Below are 15,397 nucleotides of genomic sequence, written 5' to 3'. Positions count from 1 at the left end.
TAAGGCAAAATAACTTGACTGGAGAGGCAGTCATGTTCGACTGGATAAAGAGAAGAATCAGTGGTTACAGGCTAGGGAAAAGCTTGGTTTCTAGTATCAAGGAACAACTGACTCATCACGGTGCTCGAAGGAAGAGATCTCAGATGAGGAGGTGTTTAGTCATGTTCAACGACTACTAAGGGATGTAAACAAAATCCCAGTTGTTCCTGATACATTTTCGGCTATGAGTCCTCCGAAGCAGGTACCTGATAAGAGTAGTCGATATGTAGAGATTGAGTACTTTACCTTAGTGTGAATCTGATAGAATCTGCTTTCTGTAGGAGGACGTAGAGTGTTTTAAGAGTAGTCCTTCACCGCCAGTCATTTATTCGCCCTTTTATTTGTACATGCACTTTTCATTCTGACAACCAGATTCTAGTACGTTCATATGAGATTTCATATAAACATTGTTGATGTCTATCCTTGGTTATGCAGATGAGGAGGCGGCTAGCGAGAGGAGTGATAGGGAGCTCAGCCCCACTCTGAGTACTGATACCCAGACCGGGCATCCAAGGGGTACTCGGTCGGTCGCGGCTTCTCCCAAAGTACTAGCGACAGGTTAGTGGCTAGTTATTTTGCAATCGAGTACTTTTCATTATCGATGTGCAAATTTTAATTTGTGTTTTTGCTTTTTAAAGTCCGGCGGCTAAAGCGCCACGGACCTCAGCATCTGGGGATGATGCTGTGGTGGGACAAATCATCTCTTCCACCATAGTGGACCCATTAAAAGGGACTGGGACTACTCTACCGGCGAGTAGTTCCAATGTAGATAATGCCGGAGATGCGGGTAAGTAGGTCGTTATTGCGAGGCCTACCCGAAAGTTGGGCGCAAAGAAGCTTGCCTTTAAGTGGGCTCCTACGTAAGTTTTGTAAAAAAAACATGTAGTTTGAAGGATTTGCCTTTGTATCGAGTAGTTTAACTCATTTTTTTCTTTTCAGTAACACACTCCTGGGGGCGAGCGGGGAAACTGAGGATGACTCAGCCCCCAAATCGGCAGAGGAGAAACCTCCGGGTACTCCTGATATGAGTGTCCGTGAGACTGAAGACATGGTGAACTCTATGCTTTGGGACTCTCCTTTGCCTGATACCGAGAGAAGCAATGAGAAGCTCCCGGAAGATGGTGGAAGCGACAAACTTCCAGAGGAGGAGGATGGTGGGAAGCTTCCTGAGGGAGGTGATGGGAAGCTGCCTGAGGGGGCCCCTATAGGTAAACTTGTACCACCTTGTACTGAGAAAGTACCTTTTTCTTGCTCTTAATTTGACTAAGTAGCATATTTTTTTGTTAGATTCCCAAATTGTAGGGAATACTGTAGGGATGTTTCAAGATGTGCCGGAGAAGGCCATCTCTGAGGTGCAGGCGAGTACTTTCTAGGTCACATCGGGAAGTATCTTGCCGCAAGAGAAGGTGGAGCTTGCTTTCAATGTACTGGGGGTAAGTAATCGAACATTTCGAATACTTTAGTATGGATCGAGTACTATACTGATCTTGTTTATTTTTGCAGGAAGCACTGGGGCAGGAGGGTGGCCAAGCCCAGGACAATATAGAGCTGAATGCTCTGAGAGAGAGAGGGTAAAGACGCTCTCGTCCGAGAAGGCAGCTCTCCAGGGGAAGCTTAAGAAGCTCTCCCAATCCAAGAAAGGTTAGTCTTTAGCATACAAGATGCAGTTGACTAGTCGTTCTGCTTGGTGCTTATAAGATTTTCTTTGTGTCGAGTACCCAACTTGCTCAAAATCATTAAAGATTGAGGAAAGCTTGGTATTGGATCTAAAGATTCTTATGTACCAAAATGCAGATGAAATTGAAAAGCTCAAGAAGATCAAGGCAGATTCTGACCAGGAGATGGTGGGAGCCATGAAGCAGCTTAAAGAGCTATCAGAGTCCCGGGACTTGATGCAACAAGAGCTTGTCGCGCTGCGAGAAGTTAGGGATGCTGCCCAAGAAGTAGCCGAGGTTATTGTAACACTCGGTTTATAAAAGGACATAAACCGAGCAATCATATACGTGCCAGGATCAAGTCACATGTATATAGCGAAAGCGAAGTACAAAATACGATAAAAGCTCTCCGAAGCTGAAGCAGGGTGCCACAGGGACGTCGACTGGGAGACGAACACCTAGAAGTCCTCGTAGTCCTGGTAGCGCTGAGCGAACTCCCTCGAGTCGGCAGGAACTGAGCAGCAGTAGCGTATCCAAGAGGAAAAAGTAGAGAAGAGGCAAGAGTGAGTACACAACTTGTACTCAACAAGTATAACACAAACTATGAGGCTCTAAGGTTGGCTGACTCAACTGCATTAGCTTTTAAGTCTTGGCAAAATTTTATTAAAGCTATTTACTACGAGTTGGTGAATTACCATAAACCCAGTTACATAGTAATTAATCAAATTTAATCATGATACTACTGAGAACCATACCAAACCAAACCAAGGTAACCCCGAGAGGCACCTCCTTCGTCGGAAGGAGACAACCCCACTAATCAAAAGGAGGATCTGGGCCGCTCATAACCGTGAGCACGGCTAGTATACCAGTTTTACACTCTGCAGAGGTTGCACATCTTTACCCACAAGCCGTGAGCTACGCTAGAGGTTCATCACACTTCCTTAGGTGAGATGGCTAGCGACTCACTACGAGGCCATTACAAAGAATCTCGTTGGTAAGGCGTAACCGCGAGAGTTAGGTCAGCGACGATGGGGCCCACCTCCGAGGGTACAAGCACAGGAGCGCAATCCAAGCACAGACCAAGCCGGAGGAGCAGGGACCATTGAAGCTTACTACTCTTGCCCCGCAGGTAAGTTACTCCAAACCAAAAAGACCTAATTAGTAAGCCAAGTCTATCCCATTCTAGCCTTGTGGTAGCACTGTTGTCCCAGGTTGTCGCTCTATGAACCGGTCCTTATGGAGAGTGGCCAACCAAGCACTAAGCACCGTGCTGGCCCCCTAAACCATGTTTCTACAAAAACCATCTTTTAACGAGACGTGAGCCACTCATCCACACAGAGGGCCACTCTCAGAATTAAGTTCAAGTAAACCATTAATCAATTTAATTAAAAAGGACCAGAATGAGTTATAGCGCAGCAACCTAGCACAACTAACCAAGATGCAACCCAAAGGTATATATATAAAGGATATAAAGTGGCTAGGAAAGTCCTTATAGGCATACAGTATTAAAATGCAGTATGAAATTGTATTTAAAAGTGATAGGTTGTTCATGTTATACTTGCCTTCCTCGTACTGCTCCTGCTGCTGCTCAAAGTGCTCGGAAGACGGCTGCTCCGGGTACTGGTACTGGGGCTCCTCCGGTAGCTCGACGTCTACTTACGAACACATGGCCAATACAATGCACAACAATAAGCATACAAGCAAACAAATGCTAACACTAAGGAACAGTACATCAATACATAAAAACAGCACATTAAACCAGTCTAAAACTATTCTACGCGTTACAATGATCGCATGGGTATAAAGAACGCCAAAAACGGAGCTAAAATGCATATTCTAGGCCAAAAACAAGGTTCAGGGGCTTATCTGCGAGAAAAACTAAGTTCCAGGGGGTTTTCTGCAAAAACCGAGGGCTAAAACGTAATTAAAGGTTAGCTCTGGGGTCTAACTTGTGAAAAAGCCCTGGAAGGACGGCAGGTTCTATTTTTAATGAACTCAGGGGGCTAAGTGAATAAAACAGGGCCTCTGCGTAAATATTTTTGAATAAGGTCGGACTGCGGGTTGAATCTGAAAGACCCCAGGGTCTCTTTAGCAAATAAGCCAGGGCGAAGGGGTACGCGCCGATCTAGATCGTTGGATCCAGATCTGATGGCCTGGGTTTTAAGGGCGCTGGATCTAATCTTGGGCGCAGATTCTCGATCGGACGGCTCAGGTTGAAAGGGCGAGCGGCCGGCGGCGGAACACGCCGGAGCAGAGCTTTGCGGCGGCGGGCTCGCCGGAGACGCCCAAACCGGCGCTCCGGGGGTCAATCCGACCCGGGCTTGGGTCGGGCGTGGTCGGCGCGTTACGCGTGACCCACCTGGGACCTGGGTTGGGCTCGAGAAGGTCTGTGGCGGAGGGCGCACCGGCGACAGCGGGTCAGCGCCGCGGAGGCTCGCCGGCGCGAGTGTTCTGGGTGAAGCCAGGGGCTACGGGCTACGGAAAAAGGCGCAAAAGGGAGCAGGGGATCCAGGGGTGCTCAAATAAGCCCGAGATTGAGCAGCGAAGGCGCGTAGAGGCGTCGACGTCGGAGCTCGGCAGCGGCGATGGCGTGGTGGTCGCGGATGGGGTTGACGCGCGGGCGCTCCGGGCTCCTGGGATCCACGGGCAGCTTCAGGGAGTTCCTGCGAGGGCCTCATGTGGTCAGGGCGGTCGGGGAACCACTGGAGGCAGGGAATCGCTGCGGCGCAGAGGCTCACCGGCGGCGATGTCAGGTCGAAATCCCGGTGCGGGGCGTGGCGCAACCTCGGAGCTGAGGCTTCCAGGAGTGCCACGGGGTCTTGGCGATGCTGCGGCGCGGCTAGCAGTGGACCGGGGTGTGGCGGGGCGGCGAGGCCGCGGCGGAGCAGGGGCTCTACGCGGCGGGGCAAGGCGAGGCGGGCGGAGCTAGGGTTTGCGGGGCGGCGCGTGGGGTGGATGGGTGCAGGCGGATCTCAGGGCGGTTTAAAAGGAGGGACGCCGGGGATCTTGGGGGGTCGCGCCCGATTAGGAAGGCCGCCGGAGATCACGGGGACGCGGCGCGGCCGTTGCGCGCGAGGAAGACGGATCTGGCAAGTGGGCCAGGGCAGTCAGCGGGGCGACGCGCTAGCGAGTTGAGCGGCTGGCTTGCGCCGCTAGGTGGGGTCGGCGTGGCAGTGACACCGGGCGACGGGCGAGCGTGGGGCTGTCGTGTGGGACCGGTCCGTCAGGGGAGACACGGAGTGTTGGTGCGCGGAGTGAGCGGCGCTGGCGGGTGTTGCTGGAAGTGCTGCTGACAAGCGGGGTCCACAAGGCAGAGGGTGGGGGCGTGTGCGGGCCATGCTGGCTCGCTGGGCTGCCATGTGGTCTGCTGGGCCGGGGGAGCGGGATGGGCCACGGGAAAGAGAGTGGTCGGGCTGGGTTTGGGTTGGGTTAAGGGTTTGGGTCCTCTTTCCTTTTCTATTCTTTTCCAACACTCTCAAACTAAATTGAATTCAAATTCAAATTTGAATTCAACTCTAGCACTCAATCAAATAAAAGAGATGCTCCAGCATGATGCAACAACAAGAATTAAACCTATGATAAAATTTTAATTACTTAAGGAACAAAATTGAATTAAATGCCATACTAGACACAATAAACCTTAGAAATTTAAATGAAGCCAATTAAATTTATTAATAAATGCTGAAATTTAAATTAGGGTGTTACAGCCGGCGAGTGTGGCCGGGGCACCTCGGGTGCGCCACACACGAAGACGTCTAGCGCAACAGAAAGGAGAGGCCGAGGGGATGCTCACCAGGCTTGGAAACGGCTGCGGCGTGACGCAGCAGCGCCGGCGGCGGAATTCGACGGCAGATCGAGGCAGCGCTTGAGGGAGAGGCTACTACAGTGGAGTTCCGGCGTCTGGGCTCCACGGGCAGGCTCTGCGTCGCGCTGCGAGGCCAGGGAGGTGGTCAGCGTGCACCGGCGGTGAAGTAATTTCACTGCGGAGCGGCTCACCTGAGTGGAGCTCCGGGCGAAATCCCCGGCGAAGCGCGGCTGAGCTTGGGTCGACGGTTTCGGGGATGCTCCTGGAGTCGAGGCGGAGCTCCGTAGGTGGTTGGCGGGGGTTGGTGGGCTATGGCGGGGCCAGTCCGCGGTGGCGCAGAGGGGCCTGCGCGGCGGAGCAGGGCGAGCGGGGTGGAGCAGGGTTCTGGTGGCGGTTGTGGGACGAGATGGGGACGCATGGAAGGGCTGGGGTGCGTTTAAAGGGGTGTCCGGGGATTTCGGCGTGCGTGCCCGGGCGTGATCCCGGCGAGGATCGCGGCGGGTTGTTACCGCGCGGGGGAAACAGATCTTGTTCCACGATTTGGGATGATCCGAGCTCGGGAGAAGCTTCCAGAAGGGGTGCGCGGCTGGCGAGTGGCCCTATGAGGTCCGGGATGGCCCATGGGGCAGCGAGGCGCGGCGCGGACGGAGCAGAGTCCGGCGAGGAAAACGGGTGGAGGCCGGTGCGTGAGCGGCGGTTGCGGGAGGAGGGAGAAGGGGCCGACATGCGGGCCCGTGCTGACTGGTGGGCCAGAGCAGTCAGCGGGAGACCGCGGCGCGGTGCGGGCGAGCGGGCCACGTGGGGCAGGCTGGCAGGTGGGCCTGAGTGATCTGCTGCGGGCGGGCGCGTGCGACACGGTGGAATCGAGCTGAGACTGACGGTTTGGGTTGACTTGTCAGCGGCGGGGCGAGCGCGAGCGACGCGGGCCGAGCACGCGCTGGGGGGGAAACGGACGCTGGCTTGCTGGGCTTTTGGCGAGGAATGAGCGCGGGGTGAGGGAGGAACGGGCCGTGTGCTGGGCTGGCCGAGCAGGAAGGAACTGGGCCGGCCGGGTAGATGGAGAAGAGGGTCACGAGTTGGGCCAAGGGAAATGGGTTGGGCTTGGTTTTGGGTTTCTGGATTTGGGTTTTCTATTCTTTTTCTATTCTATTTCTAAAACCAACACTCAAATTCTAATTGAATTCAAACCTAGCACTCAAACAAAAAGAACAATGCACCAGCATGAATGCAACAACAAATTTTTAAACTTAGACAAATTTTAATTACTTGTGTAGCAAAATTAAATTAAATGCAAGGCTAAACATAATAAACCTTAGAAAATTAAGTAAAGCCAATTAAATTTATTAATAAATGCTGAAATTTAAATTAGGGTGTTACAGACCCTACCCCCTTAAAGAAATCTCGTCCCCGAGATTTAGCCGGGCTGGCTAGCAAAGAGATCTGGATATGTGTTCCTCAGCTCATCTTCTCGCTCCCTTGTAGCCTCAGCTTCACTGTGGTGACTCCACTGAACTCTGCACATCTTAATGCGCTTGTTCCGAGTAACCCTATCTGATGTCTCCAGAATCTTCACCGGATGCTCAGTATAAGTCAGATCTTCCTGCACATCTACTCCATCCAGTGGTGCCTGCTCCTCGGGTACTCGCAGACACCTCTTCAACTGAGATATATGGAAGACATCATGAACTCCTGAGAGGCTGGTGGGCAACTCCAGGCGATAAGCAACTTTGCCTTTCCTCTCTAGCACCTTGAATGGACCAACATACCGAGGTGCTAACTTCCCCTTGACATTAAACCTACGGATTCCTCTCATCGGAGACACCTTCAGGTATACATGATCACCAACACTGAAAGTCAGGTCTCTCCGTTTGCCATCAGCATAGCTCTTTTGCCTACTCTGTGCAATCCTCAGATTTTCTTGCATAGCCTGAACCATCTGCTCTGCATCATCTATGATCTCAGGGCCAAAGAGCTGCTTCTCACCAATCTGATCCCAATAGAGAGGAGTCCTGCACTTTCTGCCATACAATGCCTCGAAGGGGGGACTTCTTCAGACTGGCCTGATAGCTGTTGTTATATGAGAACTCAGCATAAGACAGGCACTTATCCCAACTAGTACCGTACTGAATGGCACAAGCTCTCAGCATATCCTCCAACACTTGGTTGGTTCTCTCTGTCTGGCCATCTGTCTGAGGGTGATAAGCCGTACTGAAACGCAGCTTCATATCCAACGAATCATGGAGCTGCTCCCAGAACCGAGAAGTGAACTGAGACCCTCTGTCAGATATGGTCTTCTTGGGCACACCATGCAAGCAGACAATCCGAGAGATGTACAACTCAGCAAGTCTAGCACCGGAGTAAGTAGTGTTCACTGGAATGAAGTGAGCAACCTTCGTCAATCGATCCACTACTACCCATATAGAGTTGTACCCTTTCTGAGTACGAGGCAATCCAACAATGAAGTCCATAGTGATCTCCTCCCATTTCCACTCTGGAATCTTCAAAAGCTGTAACAGACCTACTGGCCTCTGATGCTCAGCCTTGACATGCTGACAGGTGTCACAAATAGCCACATACTCTGCCACTGAATGTTTCATCCCATACCACCAGAAACGTTCCTTTAGATCATAGTACATCTTTGTGCTGCCCGGATGAATAGAGTAAGCTGTATCATAGGCCTCACTCAGAATCAACTTCCGGAGATCATTCACATCTGGCACACAGATCCGGTTCTTGTACCATAAAGTACCCTGATCATCCTCTCTGAAGTGTGGAGCCTTGCCCTTCTTGAGCAACTCGCGGATCTCCTGCAGCTTCTCATCTTCTTTCTGATGCTGCCTGATCTCTGACTCTAGAGTGGGTACTGCCTCGAACGCTGCACTGGAGGTATGATGCAAGAAGCCCAGACTCAACTGCTCGAACTCCTCGCATAATTCTGGAGGCATCTGGAAAGCCATGGCCATGTTGACATAGCTTCTCCTGCTCAATGCATCTGCTACAACATTGGCCTTACCCGGATGATAGTGAATCTCCAGGTCATAGTCCTTGACCAACTCTATCCATCTTCTCTGCCGCATGTTCAGCTCATTCTGCATGAAAATGTACTTGAGGCTCTTGTCATCAGGGTAGATATCACACCGCTGCCCATACAAGTAGTGCCTCCAAATCTTCAGAGCATGCACAACTGCGGCTAACTCAAGATCATGAGTGGGATAGTTCAGCTCATGCCGACGTAACTGCCGTGAAGCATAAGCAATCACTCTGCCCTCCTGCATCAGAACACAACCGAGGCCATCCTTCGAAGCATCACAATACACCGTGAACCTCTTGCTCTGGTCTGGCAGAATAAGGACTGACGCCGTAGTCAACCTCTTCTTCAGCTCATCAAAGGCCATCTGGCGCTCATCTGTCCATATGAATGCCGCATTCTTCTCTAGCAAAGAAGTCAAAGGCTTCGCGATCTTGGAGAAATTCTCAATAAACCTCTGATAATATCCAGCTAAGCCCAAGAATGACCTGACTTCCTTTACTGTTTGTGGTGTCTCCCACTCTAGCACATCCTTCACCTTGCTTGGATCAACATCAATGCCCCCCTGAGAGATAACATGACCGAGGAATGGAACCTCGTCAATCCAGAACTCGCACTTACTGAACTTAGCATATAGCTGATGCTCTCTCAATCTCTGCAACACGAGCCTCAGATGATCTTCATGCTCTTCCTCTGTCTTGGAGAAGATCAGAATATCATCAATGAAGATCACCACGAAGACATCCAGATAATCCATGAAAACCATGTTCATCGAGTGCATGAAGAAGGCCGGGGCATTAGTCAAGCCGAAGGACATGACCGTGTACTCATATAGCCCGTACTTGCAGGTGAATGCCGCCTTCAGAATATCCCCAGGACGGATCCTCAGCTGAAAATAACCCGAACGTAGATCAATCTTCGAGAATATACGAGCACCTCGAAGCAGATCGAAGAGATCCTCAATACGGGGCAGTGGATGCTTATTCTTGATAGTAACTGCATTCAGCTCCCGATAATCAACACACATTCTCTTCGAGCCATCCTTCTTATCTACCAGCAACAATGGAAAAGCCCAAGGAGAGAAGCTGCGACGGATATAGCCCTTGGCTAGCAACTCATCAATAGTCTTCTTAACTTCCTCATGCTCTATAGGTGCCATGCGGTAGGGCCGCTTTGCAATAGGAGCTGTGCCAGGCAAGAGATCAATCCAAAACTCAATGGCGCGTTCAGGCGGCATACCTGGTAGATCATCCGAAAAGACATCCGGGAATTCAGACACCACGCGAATACCATCCGTGGGTCTAGCTTTCATCTGATGAAGAAATCCCGAAGGCTCCACTGCACTGATAACAACCTCTTAGACACTTGAAGCTGATAGCAAGACTGTCCTCTGAGCACAATCTATCCGGACTCCCCACTTGGCCAGAGTCTCCATTCCCAGAATGACATCAATGCCCTTGGTGTCTAGCACCATCAGATCAGTACAGAACTCTACTCCCCTCAAGGAAACACTGACTCTCGGGCAGTAAGTGTGAGACCTCAACTGTCCTCCCGGTGAAGATACTAACAGGCACCTCTTTAATGTGCTAGTATGAATACCATGATGCTCGACAAAAGACTGAGTAATGAAGGAATGAATTGCACCAGTATCGAAAAGCACTGTAGCTGGATATGAATTAACCATGGACGTACCAATAACCACGTTGGGAGCCTCGGCCGCTGACTCGGCCGTCACGTGGTTCACTCTGCCCTGAAGTGGCGCCCTGGGCTGAGCTGGGCGCCCCTGCTGTCCCGCCTGCGCCTTCCGGGGGCAAGTGTTGGCGTAGTGCCCCGGCTGGCCGCAGTGATAGCAAGTGCGAGGGGGTCCCTGAGCCTGCTGTCCGACAGGAGGAGTTGTCTGCCGTGGAGCCTGAGGTGCTGGCGGGGCTGGTGGAGCACGAGCCGGAGGTGCCAGTAACCTCTGGCCCTGACCTGCCTGCTGCTGCTGTCGAGGCAGGTACTGCTGCGGCCTCTGCTAGTACTGCTAGGGAGGCCGGTACTGCTACTGCTGGTACTGCTGAGACAGCTGGAGGCGAGGATGAGTATTGCTACCGGAAGCAACAGGGACAATCTTCCTCTTCTTGTCCTCCATCTCCAAGTGCTTGCGCTCCGTGTTGAGCGCGCTGTCAACCAGATGGTTGAAGTCGTCGAAGCGGAGGTTGAGCAGCGCGTACTGGAGGTAGTCCTCAAGACCCTCCATGAAGTGATCCTGCTTCTTGCGGTAATCCGCAACATCGGCAGGGGCGTAGCGAGCAAGCTGCAGAAATCGATCACGATACTCCGTGACCGTCATAGTCCCCTGAAGTGAAAAAGACAGATATATATATCGAAGGATTAATTCATGACTCAGAAAGATAGAGCAAGGGGTGTATTAGCTCAAAAGGAAATGTTGAATGATTATTTCTGAGATTACCTACTTCAGTGCAAGGAACTCCTTCTGCTTCATCTTCATAACGCCCGCGGGGACGTTGTGACTGCGGAACCGCTCCCGGAACTGGAGCCAAGTGAGAGCCTCGCGGTCCTGAACTGGGTGGGACTCCCACCAATCCAAAGCTGCACCTCGCAGCTATCCTGCTGGGTACAAGACGCGCTCACGATCATCGCACTGGGCGATGTCCAGCTGATGCTCCACTGCACGGAGCCAGTCGTCAGCCTGAAGAGGGTCGGACGTGTGAGAGAACGTCAGCGGGTGACCCCCTCAGGAACTCGGCACGCCTGTCGCGGGGCTGCGGCGGTGGAGGAGGCGGAGGCTGAGTGTGAGCCTGCTGAAGAGCCTGAACAGTGTTGTTCAGGGTGGCCATCATCTGCATCTGGAGCTGGAAGTACTACTCCGGAGTCAAAGGCGGAGGCATCGGGATCCCGGTCCCCTGGGTGTTCTGCCCCTGCTGGTCAGAACCATGCCTGGTGTTCACCATTTGATTTTGGACAAAAGATTTCACGAGTAAGGATATTGCAGGAATAAATTCAGATGCATATGATAACTCTTTGCGGAAAAAGACTCGGTCATGATAAAGTAGACAGGATAGAGTGGACTGTTTTACCCCCCAACGATCGAACTCATTTTATTAATTAGTTAACTTTAACATAAGAGTGATTTTCTCTAAACAAATTTAAACTACTAAACTATACAATCATTCAAAAATCCAAATCAAGCATGTCGCATAATAACAAGCAGACAATTTTCACAACTTAGCCGAGTTTAACATCCGACCCGACTAACACAACGCATCACAAAACGTACTACCGTATTATTATAGAGGGTCACCTAGCTGATACTCATGGTGGTCAGATGACTGATTCAGGCCAAAATCAACGAAAACTATTCTTTAGAGAGAGAAATCAAGGCAAGACGGGTAAAAGTCATAGAATTCAAGGGGTATAATAGTAAAATAGTTTCAGCAGACAAGGAGAAGAAGTCCTAAAACTCAACCAGTTCTATATAGGCTTTCGTCCTACAGTCGATACGGCTCTGATACCACTCTGTAACACTCGGTTTATAAAAGGACATAAACCGAGCAATCATATACGTGCCAGGATCAAGTCACACGTATATACAACAGAATGAACAATATATCACAGCACATATCACGTAAAAAGATATAATAAAGCGAATACGAATGTTATTTATTACATTAATGACAAAATGTCTGATACAGCGGAAGTGAAGTACAAAATATGATAAACTCTCCGAAGCTGAGCAGGGCGCCACAGGGACGTCGACTGGGAGATGAACACCTAGAAGTCCTCGTAGTCCTGGTAGCGCTGAGCGAACTCCCTCGTGTCGGCAGGAACTGAGCAGCAGTAGCGTATCCAAGAGGAAAAAGTAGAGAAGAGGCAAGAGTGAGTACACAACTTGTACTCAACAAGTATAACACAAACTATGAGGCTCTAGGTTGGCTGACTGACTGCATTAGCTTTTAAGTCTTGGCAAAATTTTATTAAAGCTATTTACTACGAGTTGGTGAATTACCATAAACCCAGTTACATAGTAATTAATCAAAATTAATTAAGAAACTACTGAGTACCAAACCAAACCAAACCAAACCAAGGTAACCCCGAGAGGCACCTCCCTCGTCGGAAGGAGATAACCCCACTAATCAAAAGGAGGATCTGGGCCGCTCATGACCGTGAGCACGGCTAGTATACCAGTTTTACACTCTGCAGAGGTTGCACATCTTTACCCACAAGTCGTGAGCTACGCTAGTTGTTCATCACACTTCCTTAGGTGAGATGGCTAGCAAACCCACTACGAGGCCGTTACAAAGGATCTCGTTGGTAAGGCGTAACCGCGAAGAGTTAGATCGGTGACGATGGGGCCCACCTCACGGGGGTACAAGCACAGGTGCGCAAACCAAGCACAGACCAACCGGAGGAGCAGGGACCATTGAAGCTTACCACCCTTTGCCCCACAGGTAAGTTACTCCAAACCAAAAAGACCTAATTAGTAAGCCAAGACCGTCTCATTCCAGTCTTGTGGTAGCGCTGTTGTCCCAGGTTGTCGCTCTATGAACCGGTTGTAGCGAAAATGGCCTCTCATGCCATATTTCAATATAATGTTTTGGCGATTGATGACACACACAACACTTGGACTAATATGATTGTTAAGATAAATATTCCCAAGCTTTTAGGTTCAAGTGATGACAAAGAGAAGAGAGGCGTAGCAAGGCTCTTCGGTCCAAGGGACAAGAATTGAGGCATTTTGCTATCATCGGTTAAACCGACGTAGGGCAAAATGAACTCACCGGTGCAATCACAGAGAAGGTCTGCGGGCTAGGGTTTTACACCGGATGAACCAACGCTACGGAAATTGTATACGTCGGTGCATTGGCAGATGAAGACCGAGGAAAATACCTACACCGGTTGAACCGATGATGCACCGGTCAATTGCATCGGTTCAGTTGTCCAGAGAGGTGGTTTTTGGAGGAACGTGAAGAAGTTACACTCACCGGTTAAACCGACGATAATATTACATACACCGGTTGATTATATCAGTTAAACTGGCGATACACCGGTTGATGGCTAACGGCTAGTTTTTCAAATGGCAGTTTACATACACCGGTTGAACCGATGATGGCTTTTGGGGTACGTCGGATTAACCGGCGTTACGCAGTTTTCTGACAGCTTTTCTCCAACGGCTATATTTGCTTATGCTGCCTATATATACCCCCAAGGCCGGGTCATTTGTAAGTGCTGGAGTTCAAGGAAGTATACAAGAGCTAAAGATCATCTCCAACCACCATAGAGCTTCATTGTACATCATATAGGTTTAAGCACACTTATGAGAGTGCTTAGTGCTTGTTTAGGCTTAGTTCTTGAGAGAACTAGCTTGAGAGAAAGCCTTGCTGCGGCAAGCACCTTGTGTACTCGTCGTGTGACCCTCCGACTTGGTGTGGAGTGGCAACGACACTTTGTGCGGGGAAGGAGGCCCCTACTTGGTGTTAAAGCTCCAAGATAGTGAAGACGGTGCCGTGGTGACGCTTCGAGATAGACGGTGGCGGTGACCTCGTCTTTGTGACTTGGCGTCACTTAGCCTTTACTTGTCGGGAGCCTTGGAGGCGTGGCAAGACGGTGATCAAGCGAAGAGACTCGGCATCACACTTGTTCGTGTTGGACAAGTGGACGTGGGCGTAGGGAGGGACTTTGGTGTCCTAACCGAACCACGTTAAATCGTGTGTCTTGGTATCTTCACGGGAGTTTGCATATCCTCTCCCTTACCGCTTTACTTACCGCATTACATTTCCGCATTTACACTTTCTTGCTTACCTTTACTTTTCTAGTTAGTTTGATTAGGATTGGCTATAGGTTGCAAGTCTTTTGGGGTAAGTAGAGGGTAGCATAGATAAACCTTAGTCATAACTAGCATGTGTAGGGCGTGTTAGGTTTATCTTATGCAATTAGATTGAGCCCTAGGTTAAAAAGCGATTAGCAACCCTATTCACCCCCTCCCCCTCTAGGGTCGGACACCCCAGTGATCCTTACACCGGTCCTTATGGAGAGTGGCCAACCAGGCAGTAAGCACCGTGCTGGCCCCCTAAACCATGTTTCTAACAAAAACCAATTTTAACGAGACGTGAGCCACTCAAGCCACACAGAGGGCCACTCTCAGAATTAAGTTGCATATACCATTAATCAAATTAATTAAAAAGGACCATTATGTGTTATAGTGCGGCACCTAGCACAACTAACCAAAAATGCAACCCAAAGGATATATATAAAGGATATAAAGTGGCTAGGAAATCCTTATAGGCATACAGTATTAAAATGCAGTATGAAAGTGTATTTAAAAGTGATAGGTTGTTCATGTTATACTTGCCTTCCTTGTACTGCTCCTGCTGCTGCTCAAACTAGTCAGAAGACGGCAGCTCCGGGTACTGGTACTGGGGCTCCTCCGGTAGCTCAACGTCTACTCACGAACACATGGCCAAAAACAAGGCAACAACATAAACATACATGCAAACAAATGCTAACACTAAGAAACAGTACATCAATACATGGAAACAGCACACTAAACTAGTCTAAAACTATTCTACGCGTTACAATGATCGCATGGACATAAAGAACGCCTAAAACGGAGCTAAAACGCAAAATCTAGGCCAAAAACAAATTCTAGGGGCTTATTTGTAATAAAACTGGAGTTCCAGGGGGTTTTTGGGCAAAATCGAGGACTAAAACCTAATTAAACATTAGTTTCAGGGGCTAACCTGTAAAACCGACGGCTCTGGACGGTTGTGGGACGAGATGGGGACGCATGGAAGGGCCGGGGTGCGTTTAAAGGGGTGTCCGGGGATTTGGGCGTGCGTGCCCGTGCGTGATCCCGGCGAGGATCGCGGC

General features: G+C 50.2%; 1 pseudogene; it reads left to right on the top strand.

Moving 5' to 3' along the window:
• Positions 1 to 1,087: 1,087 nt before the first annotated feature.
• The window catches only part of LOC120674730, a 53,590-nt pseudogene continuing 39,280 nt past the window's right edge, over positions 1,088 to 15,397 (top strand).

This window comes from Panicum virgatum, chromosome 5N (assembly GCF_016808335.1).
Source record: "Panicum virgatum strain AP13 chromosome 5N, P.virgatum_v5, whole genome shotgun sequence".
NCBI lineage: Eukaryota > Viridiplantae > Streptophyta > Magnoliopsida > Poales > Poaceae > Panicum > Panicum virgatum.
The sequence above is the reverse complement of the archived record's forward strand: the minus strand, read 5'-3'. Positions and strand labels throughout refer to the sequence as shown.